Source organism: Austrofundulus limnaeus, unplaced genomic scaffold (assembly GCF_001266775.1).
Source record: "Austrofundulus limnaeus strain Quisiro unplaced genomic scaffold, Austrofundulus_limnaeus-1.0 Scaffold2, whole genome shotgun sequence".
In the NCBI taxonomy this organism is placed as follows: domain Eukaryota; kingdom Metazoa; phylum Chordata; class Actinopteri; order Cyprinodontiformes; family Rivulidae; genus Austrofundulus; species Austrofundulus limnaeus.
Window position 1 is genome coordinate 2692973 of NW_013952404.1, and position 12877 is coordinate 2705849.

Here is a 12877-nt window from a genome sequence, read left to right on the forward strand (position 1 = left end):
GTCAGGCCAAGCAGAACATGAATCACTCAGGTCGCTCTGATCGACTGATAACACAAGCTGGTGGCCTTACATGTGATGAATAAGAGGGAAATGAAAAACTAGCCAACATCATAGAAATTGCTGACAAGTCTTGCCACAGTTTATACCTTACAGTCACGTTTGCTTAAGCCTCTAATCGTAACAAACTGACAGGAAAAAGACACAATGGTGCTCTAAGTGTATTAGTAGTGGTTAGACTAGTCTGAGCCCGTCTGGTTGGTTTGCTCATTGTGGTCAAGGTGAAGAGCAAACAAAGGAGTTGAGTTTAGCMGTCTTTTAGAAGCCATTACGTGAAACACTTATTGCTGTTATTTGTGTCTTTCTTTGACCACATCTGAGTTGGCTTCAGTTAAAAGCTCTAGACAGACGTCTTCTTGTAAGAACACACCCGGCAGTGCATGTGCAAGAGGTTTAAATTAAATTGCGAATCATGTAAACCAACTACCACAACTCGTTTTTTTAAGTCAAATGAGGAAATGAAATTGTCTCTCAAACATGTATTAGTGATTAGATTAGGATTTCCCAATACTAGAATGCATTTCTGCATTGTCTACAGCACTTGTGCCACAAATAMGTTAATTCATAAGAGAGGYTTTAGTCTTTCGATGGGCTGTTAAAAGCGCTTTTATGGTAAACCAAAGTGGTGGAGCTGCCATCATCAGGCTGTGGACCTACATCAGAGCTCAGTAAACACAGGACCACAGGCTGCACAGCTAAATAAACCATCCTTCAGGTGATATCAGTTCTGTTTAGATGAGTCTCAGTACCTATAGTCAACATGCACGAGTGTTTATGTACAGTCATCGTACAAATGTCCTACGATATTTACACAGCTTCCAAAAAAGCATGGTTCCTACTTACAGTGTAGCTTTAGATCTGAGCTCCAAAGACAACCAAAGCTCTAATTATAACTTCCCTATGATGTAAAGCTGCTTAGTTGCTCCATACTCCAGAGGACCAATTACACATCTTCTGCTTAGAACTTGCTGGTAACCAAAGGTAACAATGAATTATTTCAGTGCATTTTCTCTGTTATAGGAAARCAAAATCATCATGGTGACCAAAACMGTTGTATTGTCACTTCKAACCCTGTTAACAGGAATTTCTTTTTTTTTCTTTTTACATAGAAACATTTGACGGACAAATGAAAAGACAAAACTGCACTCAGTTGTCTGTTTAGCACCCTGAAAACACTGGAGATGGATTAGAGTTTGAATGTTTTAATGAAAATAAGCAGGYTATGTTAATTTTTCCATAWTGGTAATTTGTTTGATTCAAAAACTAATTCTGTGAAAGTAGATGCTTACAAGTCATTTCAAACAATAAAAAAACCTGGTTTAAAATCTGTAGCTAATTTGTTTGCATGCATGTACATAGCTTTACATATTATCATTTTTTGATTTGCTGATAGTTTGTGCACATCCATGACCTACTTTATATCTTTAAATCTGTGTCGTGGGTTAACAAGCCTCAGAGTGGCACGACACCTGGCTGAGGAAGTCTGCTCGGTATTGAACTCCTCTGTAATATTACTGGCAGCAGATCTTGAATTTTAATATGGTGCCTCGTTTTAAAGAGTCCACATTAACAAAAGACAAGATTAGCTTTCATCTGACTTATCACAAGAAATTTGCTGGCAGCCGTTATCGACGTGTAATCCACAACAGGTGCTGGACAAAGTGCTCAAGCAGACACTGTGAGTTCAACCACCAAAGTTGAATCCACAAAAACAACAAAGACTGACCTGTGCAACCAGTTTTGGCATTTATGAGGATGAAGAGCCACGTGAACTCGTTTGAAAAGTCAAAGTCAAATCTCTGAAAAACAAACTCCTTTGTGCAGCTTTTGCAAGGCCTTTTGACTCAGGAATGTGGCTGGATAAATGCCTGATAAAACAGAAACAAGTCGCTGCTGGCACCTCRTCCCTGGGCATGGCAAACCTGGCTAGCAGCTGTGCCACATGTGTACCACTTTCACAGCCGTGATTAAATTAAGGCCTAAGCCAAATTCATTATTCTCCCATCTATACAGAGAAGCTGAAGAACGTCAATGGGGATCAAGCTCTTAATGCTGTTGTCACGCACAGTGTGTAGGAGGAAACTTTCACACGATCGCAGACATTAAAACACGCTCAAGCCGACGGGTTTTCTTTGTAAAAATTACAGGCCACTCCTAATTTTTTATTCATTAAAAAAAGGAATTTCTCAACTAATTAATTTATTGCTCACAGGCAGAAGCGACAGGCATATGTTGTGTCCCACAAGTCGAGCTGGAGAGGAATGGACAGGCAGATGCTCGGACCAGCAGAGGTCTCGAAGGGTCAAGCTGTTCCATTACAACAGGACAAGGAGTGGCATTTATTCATGAGCTTCTCCTCCCCAGTGGGGATGGGTTTGGGGGTATTGGAGAAGCATACTTAACCCTTGAGGCAAACTGCAGACCACAAACCACCCAATGTTTCKCTCATTACTCGTTATGATTCAGCAACAGTTCCAGCGAAACCCACAAAACATAATGGCGTTTAATACATAAACAGCAGTGGCTGGAGAATATGAGAGATCCATAAATAATCCAACTCCTGGGCAACTGAGAATACGCTTGATTCAGACAACACTYACTGCCAAGACAAACATGCTACATCCCCACTTGAAAAAGCAGTGATAACCACAGAGGCATGTAACGGTTTAAACAATCGAACCTGATCCGACTTGTCAGATTGCAAAGTCTGAGAAGCTCTGTTGTCTCAGACTACATCAAAAGTGACAGCGTCTGGCTGCACGCAGCATCGAGAACATAACTGTTTTTTTCATGCCATGTTCAAATCGATTTTGAACTAGGACTCCTGTGGCTAACCGAAGCTTGTTGTGCACCGTGCCAAAAGGACCCGAACATAAAGCAGGATGATATGGATGCTGGTTGGAAAGACTGACTGTAGTCTTCCAGCTTGTTAAAATACTCGCCTGAGGCACAGTATGATAGCATAATTGGCAAAAGCAGTACGCAACGTCTGGGACCCAACATGAACACTTAAACAAGCTTGTTAGGACACACATTTTGCCATCGTTTAGAGAAGCTGCCCACAGAATAATGGCCTGCTGTATTTTGAGACACATTTAAAGGCTAACGGAGTGTGTAAGACAATGGAAAAGAAGACGCTGGGATGTGTTCTGTCAATTACTATAAATAAACAGGTCAAAGGAGGGAAAAAAAAGCATCAACATGACATACGAGACTATTAATATAACATGACAGTGTAAGTTCAGCTTCAAGCCTCCTCSTAACAGTTATTTTAACAGTTGGGGAAAACCCAGTTCCTGGCAGTTCTCAACAKTATTATTATTAGCTTAAAGCCTGGCACGTTACGTTGGACCTGTGCACTGTAAAATATCGTCATTATTWTCACAAATAGCAACCACAGGTTTAAAGCCAACTTCTCCATGAGCAGACCGCAGGGGTTGCCGCTGGAGACAAAAACCACTCACATCATGCGCAGACAAAATTACTACTGCGGAGCAAGTCAAGCGCCAAAAGAGACAAGATGGTTTTTCAAAACAACTTTAAAATCATTTTAGTGGTTATTAAAATCATACTTTCACACTCAGAGTTTCTGAACGGCTAAAACAAGCATTTAGGTTGAAGAAACTGGAAGCCACCAGTGAAAACTGCTGTGTTGAAAAGCCTGWGCAAAGTACCTGAGGACAGATTAGTAAAATTAAAGCTTTCTTGTCGTAGTTTGTATTGACAGTGAAGTATTATCACCATAGCTTGGATGCCAAAGTGTATCCGCTGTATGTCAGTTGGTTGAGTGACACAACATCATTCAGCTATTAGTCAGCAGTCAGGGCGTGCTCCTCGGATCACTAACCTCAAGAGACCGCAAATAAATGATTTCATCCTCCAAAGGGGAAATCACTTAGAACGAATGGCATCAGTGTTGTACATCAGATGCTGTCACATGTGAGGAGAACGTCAAGGAAGATTTAAAAAAAAAAACATGCGGTTGCTGAAGGAGTTATTTTGTCTTTGATATGCAGAAATTATTCCTTTCGTGAAAGCAGGTGAAGCAGAGATCAAAAGTCTCAGCTTGTGAAACCCAGCAGGCATTTCARTCGTAGCTACTCCAACAACAAGCAAGACAGGGACTTGAAAGAGAGAAGCGAACTAATAGATTTCTTGAACTGCACATAGGCCACCGTACAGAGCCATGAGGAAGGTTCTGGCTTGTACACAGAAGAAATGAAACAACTAGGAATGTCCCGATCCAGATTTTTTGGCTCCCGATACAATACAATTTTTTTTAATGATTAGTCTTTCCGACACCGATCCGATAGTTTTATTTCTTTCCAAGTGACAAGGTTGGTAGTATTAAAGCGAGCCCTGCTGTTACCACCATGAGAAACGTCCAGTTTGAGATTTTGCAAGATGCAGTTTCAGCATCATTGTTTTCCATTGAAAAGTGTTCCCACACAGTGGACATACTTGTGTGCGTCTTGACTTCTTAACGGCAGTTGTAAAGCATGATGATGCTGAAAACTGTCGCGAAAACTGGATCGGCCCGATCACATGACTAAACCCAATTCTACCCGATTTTCAAAAAATGGCCGTATCTGCCACCGATACAGATACCGAGTATCTGATCAGGACATCCCTAGAAACAACTGTGAACCCATGAGCATGTGTTAATATAGACACCAATGACCAGAATACTTAAGCAATTTGGTTGATAATCTGTTATTTTTTCAAAGTAATTTTTTAATTCTTAACTTAAATTTTTATCTCATAACATTTAAAATATTCAGTGCTTCACTGTAAAAGTTTGACTGAGTATTAGGGCCACACAACGAGATATTTTTTATTATTATTACGAGAATAAAGTCATTATATTATGAGAATAATGTCATAATATTAAGAGAAAAAAAGTCAATCTTACATGACGTATCCATTTTCCATCTTTATACACCTCTGCCAATTAACTTAAGCAAAGATAGAAAAGTGAATTGCATAAGCTGGGAATGTCACACCTTTTCATTTGAACACAGAAAGCTCCTAGTACGACAAGCAAAAAAWGTATAAAAATAATTCAGATGTCTTAGATTGAACTTGTAGGATTGTGTGGCCTGGACCAGACTGGGATTCTTCTCCTGCACAGTGCTTTAGTCGTAAGTGCACAAACACAGGTACATCCCTTGTAATCATGAGTTTAAAGTTTCCCCTTTAACCTCAGAAGCAGCTCAAAATGTAGCTCCTCTGTGCAGACATACCATCTACAACCAAAAGATCCATTTAGTAAAGTCAACAATGGTCCCATTCAAACCACCGGAAAGATAAAGTGATAAGGGAGATGATCTATACAAGCTACTGGCCTGCCTGGATGCTAAAGTCTCAAAAACAGGAAGAAAAGATGCCAATGTGCCACAAAGCTTGCAACTTATAGCTCATTTGAAGAGACTTCTGAAACCAGTGATTAAAAAAAAACTTAATCTTTGAAAAGTACATTAGTGCCACTCACATATAGAAAAATAAAATAAAAATCTACCAGATACTGGATTTAAAACCACTATAGTGCTGCTTGGCTGTTCTGTGAGAAAATATGTCTTTCACTGAAGACCAGAACCAGATCAGAGACATTAAACCAAGCTGTTTCACTTACATGGCTCAAGCTTTTGTAATAACATCAGAAATGAGCAAGYGAATAAATTAAGGACAGCTAYTCCAATGACATTGGAATGTCTAATACCAATAATAGCCTCCTCCCTTGTACAGCCAGCTCACTCCGTGTTTACAATGCAAGGCGAGCTGGTTACCCTGCATCTTTTACCATCAGCTTAAGTGTTACAGCGTTATTGCATCGATTTATTTATTTTTTTCCTGCGTGTCAAGATTTAATAATCCACCGACATGACTGTGACCCCAGCAGCTAGACTGCTGAGAGGCAGCGTTTATGAGAGAGCATCTGCTGTGACACCATTTGGGGACAGAGACGTGTTCATATTGCACAACTGTTTCAAGTAGCAAAAAAGCTAAAGAGTCACCCCGTTTCCTAACCTTTACCWRTCATCCTTTCCGGGGAGATGATTCAACATACAGAACAAAAACCTTTGTTCTCATCGTTTGTAGTTTCACCCAGTAGTGGCCAAAGAAACCAAGCCATGGGTTAAATGGTACCAATGAAGCAGAATAGCAGTAATGGTTCTAGCCTGAAAACAGAAAGAGGGATCTCTGAAAGAAYAAAGTTGGAAATCCATGTCAGTTGTGGTGTAGAGTTTTTGTTCCTTTGTAAAACAAAAGTGCAATACAAAATGAGAAWGCCCACACAAACTTTACTGCTACTGCCTAGCTGATAAGCTACTGTTTTCTTAACATGGATGAAGTTATGCACATTTYACATCAATTAAGTGCAAATTTACATCCCTAAATTGAAAAAAAACTGATAATGTTTTTTTCTGTTTCTCTGCTCTTATCTTGACAATATTACAATGAAGCCCTTTACCCATAATGTACCCTTTTCCTTTCTACAGCTGGAGCCTGTCAGCTAAATAAATACGCCTTGAAGATGATATCACCTCAGGAAACAGGTCATCTAGATACTCTTTAGAGAAAATGCTTTTCAAGGAAGCTTTAATTGAGCATGCTTGCTGAGTGGATGCCAGGAGTTGTGGCGACCAAAAGCAACCGAGACCTGGTCTCTGTTTACGCTGGCCAAACTCCAAATGACTGAACAAACATGACAAAGTCTGGAGACTGAGAAGTGGAGAAAAGAGCTTATCGTTCCTAAAGATCATACCACCAGCTGTTTAAAGTAGGGTTGGCGAGGTGAAGCGCTAATGAGCCTGAAAACYTCCCTCATCATAACTGAATACATCAGCACTTAAAATGCTGCATGGCCAAGGAAACAATGCAGATACAGGCTTACTGTGTTCCAAACAGTTCACTTAAGCTTCAGAGCAAATAAAAGGTATACCAACCCCTTCAGACGTTTACCTGTACACTGACCTTCAAAAATGAGTCATTTTCATGAAAAATCCATAGTAACCTACTCTCACATGACCTACTCTCACATGATATATGGGGGGATGGGGGGTGGGGGGGTTACTGGTGGGGCATAACACCTCCCACCCCTTCCTCCTCTTCGTTGGAAGGACCAGTCGAGGACACAGCCAACTCAAAAAAAGCACTGATTTTGTGGCACAACACGCTGCTGAAGAGCAGGTTAGAAGGTGGTCATTTATTTATTTATTTTTATATAGTCCTTACAGACAGATGTAAAATAAATTTGAAAAAAAATATGAGATTTGAAAAAATACGGTATACCTGCACAGTATCATATTTTATTTTTATTGCCATGTATAGCATTTTGTTTATTTTAATTGTATTTTTTATTGTTATTTCTATTCTATTACCACTACTACTATTGGTGCATAGCAATATATTGTTGTTGGTTTGTTTTTTATTTTATTTTATTTTTTATTTTTTTGTGAACTGATGCTGCTGTTGTTACACCTGTATTTCCCCTCCTTGGGACAATAAAGGCTGTTTCTGCACTATTCTAAAACGGGTGAAAATCTGTACAATACGGACAATCAGTACAAGTACATATGCAAAGGAATGGAAACAAAACTAATGTTTTGGAAGGTTGAAAAGTTATAGCAAATTTGTGCTAAAACCCGCAAATGCTGAGTGTGAAACTACGATAATTGAGTAAGTTTATGTAAATCTCAAATCTTTTCCATCTGCTCCTTGCATCTCTGCAGCGCCAAGATGTTCATTAGAATCACGTTGCATTAGGATACTAATAAGTCCATGTAGGTAGTCTCATTTAAATTTTAAAATTAATTTTACAGAATGAAAATGGAAACACCACAAGATATCAGAGGCTTAATTGGATGTGCTTGACAGACTACATTGTTTGTTTTTTTTACTCCCAACCTCCGCCCATTGATGAGCAGGTGGGATGTTTGAGTAAATGTGTACCCCAAATTTACCCCATCCATCACACGTGACAGTACAAGACACAAAGTCCCAAACGAACATCTCAACTCAACGCACTTTGGGCTGTAGCGCCAGCTGTGTTTGCCTTTCCAATAGGGCATGGATAGTAAGTGGGACCTTATGGCTACTGCACAGATGTAAGGTAGATCAATCACATTTTCTATTGTTGGAAGAATTGACTTGCAAAACCCATATATGGGGAAGGAGCSGTGAACATTGAACTGCTTATTTTCATTCGAAAAAGGACTGGTAAATGTGCAAACCCTTGTCCTTGAAGCAACTACCCAAGATATAAATACTTAAATAATAAGTGCAAAAGGTTATACACACTGAAAGTAGCTGTATTGTGAAGATTTAAAGTCCCACATGTGGATCAATATCCATTGATCATATATTTAATCAAAGGCTTTCTTGCATATCCACAACCTGCCCCACCTTGCTGGGTTTAAGGTGCAGCTTTATCAGACTAAAAACACTGTACACCAACCAGCAAGCTTACATGAATTACATGCACCGCTACTCAACAGTCACCAACRGAGCGTTTTGTCTTCTGCACGCTAATTTCTTATACGATTTATATTACCAGTGATAAAGTGCTATTGCTTGTCTTGTAGTTATTTCTTTGGCGTTAATGAAAGTCTGACTCGCAAATGAAGTCGTCTGGTGCTGTTTAAGTGCTGCCTCAATCTTCTATTACGCCACCAGCTCGGTAACTCTTAATCTAATACCTCATTTGACGTACTGTAAAGTGCCTTTCTCCATTTAATCTTCATTTTCTTCTCAAACCCTCTAAGTAATTGTTTAGTAGGTGACCCTGAATGARCTCAGTTCAAATTAGACCTATGCATTAATCGTCTCAAAGACCTGGAAGTGGTAGTTGGTAAAGTGGGGGAGCAGGAATGGATTCACAGGTTAAGCTGGATGAGACCGTGCTGCTCTGTTGAGCTGGACAGAAGGTTCTTGAATGTGCAACAGAGTGCAACTGGCTGAATAAATCCCTGAAAGTGGATGGATGTGTGTTTTTGCCATTACCGAATAATGCAGAACAGAAAGCACCTCTTTAGTGTTTTTTTTTTACTTAAATAGTTCACTCAGTTTTCATCCAAAACGCCWCTTTACAATCACATCATTAGCATCACTGTTGGGTTGGTTTTGTCTCTTGAACTGTAGCTGGACATGTGTCTTTTAGAGGACAACTCAGAAGTCCAGGCCAAGATGCTGTCAACAACAACTCTCCGATCACCTACTTTTTTAGCATCCACTCCAGACATAGAAGCCCTCCCTCTACCAGAAAACACTTTGAAAGTCAAATATAGGTGTTAAAAAACAGAGACACGTGGGTCACCCTTAAATACGCTGCCTGACTTTACTGGAAACAGAGAAGCCTTAAAATTGCATTTTATTATCATCCTACAGCAGAATGTTGGGAATTGGACAAAGAAGCAAAGTTTGTAATTTGATTAATTCAATACTTTGTTTCCCCTGCAAGGCCTCTTACCTAAAGACAGAAAAAAAGACATCCATCCCCTTGTGACAGAAAGCACAGATGTTATCCGCGCCTGATAGGTCACATGCACTTCACCTTATATGGATAAAAATGTGCCGGGGCAAAGACATGAACCATTGGTGTTTCTCAGCCAGTGTGCTCCCACTTTAGCATGAACAAAGCCGCTCACACACAATCGGCTGTTGAGAGAACAGATCAGAGTTTCTTGCCTGATCACTGCTCACATGAAGCATCAAAGAACCAATGAACATTCAGGCTGCTGTTCCGTATATAGCCCCACAACCATACACAGAGCTGACTTCAAAACAAACTGTTCGAGGGAACTCACAGCTTCACTGTTACCGAACCCTGAAGTTTAAAGGCAAACGACGAGCCGTGGAAGTATTAGCACGTTAAAACAAGATAGGGGAGCGCCGCTTCTGTCTTTTGTCACTAGAAAACAATTACAAGTGACAGACCTGCCAGCTACAAAACATAACTCCCAGTTTGTTGTGACAAAAAGAAAAACTAAAAAACACCAAAATAAACGTTTTCCACTACAAGGAAATAATGAGCCACAATCATCTTTTTGGTTTGAGCTTCTTCCAATTTGACGAGAAAGAGAATAGTAAAAGCAAAAACAAAATGTTCCTTGCGATTGTGGATTTTTTGTTTTCGACCACAAAAATGAAAACCTCAAAAACAAAAATACACACTTCTTGGCGTCTTTTGACCCTGCATTTCCAATACTGATATGCAACTTGAACAAACAGAAAACGTTGGAAAAACAAGACAACAACAGTAATTATGCAAGTAAATAATGATTTCTGACCAGTGCATTTAACAGGCAGGGAGGCTGAAAGGCCTGGTGAGACAAATAACAACAAAACGACAGGTTTCCCCCWGCAGAAATGTAAATAAGACATTTGGCCGACTTTTCTTGATATGCATTCACAAACTGTGCACAGATACTGGATCCTGACTGAAGGCAAATTATTTACGTCCTGATGCATCTCAGTAATCCAGGTAAAAAAATCAAAAAGAAAAAAATTGTATAGGTCCTCTGGACGGGTTCTTCTCTAATGAAACRTTTCGTCTCTCCTCCAAGAGACTTCTTCAGTCTGAGAGTTTCGGGCAAAATTCAGGCTTTTAAGCCCTGCCTCCATGTGACTGATACTCACACCACATGGCTATCATTGACACCTAATTAACACCTATTGTTAACAGGGGGTGGAGTGATACTGGCAATAGCCGCACTGTAGGAGGGGGACAACTGAAAACGGAGGCCTCCACCTCTGTTTAATGATGGACGGTCTTTCTTCACAAAAATGGCTTCTTTTACTCCTCTCTCAAACCAACGTTCCTCTCTATCAAGAATGAGAACATCCTCATCTCTGAAAGAGTGACCGCTGGCCTGTAAATGAGTGAAAACTGCAGAGTTCTGGCCATTAGATGCAGCTCGTCTGTGTTGGGACATTCTTTTGAACAGTGGCTGCTTTGCTTCCCCGATGTATAACTGGTCGCAGTCCTCCTGGCACTTAACAGCATATACAACATTGCTCTGTTTGTGCCGGGGCACCGGATCTTTGGGGTGAACCAGCCTTTGCCGTAATGTGTTTTGGGGTTTGAAAGCCACTGGGACATCATGTTTAGAAAATAAACGTCTCAGGTTTTTTTTTTTTTTTTCAAATTATTTACATAAAATCCATCATTCAATAATCATAAATCATGTGAACTGACTCTTTCCTAACAACCAAGACATGGCTTCAATATCAGCCAGACTCCTGCTGCAGACATAAAAGATCAACGAGCAAAAACCCAGCCAGCCTCTTAAAGTCAATGATTAGCTCGTGTTTTTATTATTCCAACCCTCCTCAGTGACATTTAAAGGTAACAGGACAGACACAATTTCCCTTGAATGGTTTCCACGACAGAAGGGTCCACAACATGCCAAAGAACCACTCGGGTCCCTCCCTCCTGATTCACGGTTCTGTTTGCTCAGGGCTGGCCCCTCCACTCCAGGGGTCCCGGGGTCCTTTTGTTGCCTTTCTGTGTTCCTGGAGAGCACTTCCACTCCCAACACATGGTCCAAAAACAATACAAACGGAGAATAAATCAGATCTGAACGCAGCCAAACATTTAGTGGAGTGACCGACGCTCCCCAAGATCTGGATCCATAAATCAGACTCATTTAGAACACATGGATGGTACTTCACACAGCACTAAATATTTAACGAGAAAACAGAACTGACTTTAAGACGTTTTTTAAGAGATATCTACTCATAGCTCCTAAAAAAACCTACAATTTTCAACGTGACAGTTATAATCAACAGGAAAATCGCGTTTCTGTAGGATTTCTGCTGCCATATGGCGAGATTATTCCTAAAAGTCTGGGATGAACCTATTTRCACGCGCTTTCTAACTAAACACGCACAAACTTTTCTTAAACGAAAACAAAAACTGCACACTTCTAAACAAATAGATAAATTAAAAAAAAAGGCTGCCAAATGCACGGACTCGTTTATTTGCTGAGAAATCCCCRAGTTCCCCTCCAAACTTACCGGTTAATGTTTCCTCCACCTCCCGACGCGTTCACGTGTTTTCCACCTCGGAGCATTTAAACGCAGCACGCGCTGTACGGGAGAGCTTTTTTTTAACGCGCGCATAAAGTTGGCTTTTCTTTCGATTTTATTCCCACGAAATCTCCGCATCCAGAGCAAACGAGATCTGGGACCGGACCGAGCGCCAAGAGAGTCTGCGGACTCCTCCCAGAAGATGTAAGGGGTTAAACTCCTCCTTCCCACGGACACTCCGAGGGGGGAAGGGGGGGTGGTTGTGTGCGTGAACGCACCACGGAGCACCTCGCAGGTAGAGCCGAATGTTTGAGGAATTTTTGGTTCCCATCCATGSTTCGTGAACTTTTCTGGGTCGCAGGGATAAATATCAGAGAATAACGGTGGTTTAAACGAATGCAACTCACATACATTTTAGACAAAAAAGATTTAAAAATGGAAAATTGTCTCCATCACCCTTCCTACTGTCCTACATCTAACACAATTCATTTAATAGAGAGACCCAACAATTTATTCCTAAAACTCACTGAATGTCAAGTCATTTCACATTAACTTTTAAAGTATTTATTACAATAAAAAGTATTTAAAAAAACTAGAATCAAGGGATGGAGCTTAACTTATTGTAAGAAAAATAATCACTTTTTCATTTAGCAGCATTAATTAATACATTTGTAGAAGTAGAATATCACTTGTTTTAACATAAATGTAAATTTATGTAGATTTCCTTTCATATGATTACAACTAGATTAGCCAACATGTCTTTAGTGGGTAGTGATGTGCTCTTGGGGGG

General features: G+C 40.2%; 1 protein-coding gene across 1 annotated transcript in view; it reads right to left on the bottom strand.

Annotated features, from left to right (window-relative positions):
• Nucleotides 1-12272, bottom strand: part of tiam2a (TIAM Rac1 associated GEF 2a) — a gene marked incomplete in the record, with an annotated part of 77067 nt that extends 64795 nt beyond the window's left edge. Inside the window, 1 exon segment of the mRNA XM_014010661.1 lies at nt 12076-12272.
• Between the last annotated feature and the right edge of the window lie 605 nt (nt 12273-12877).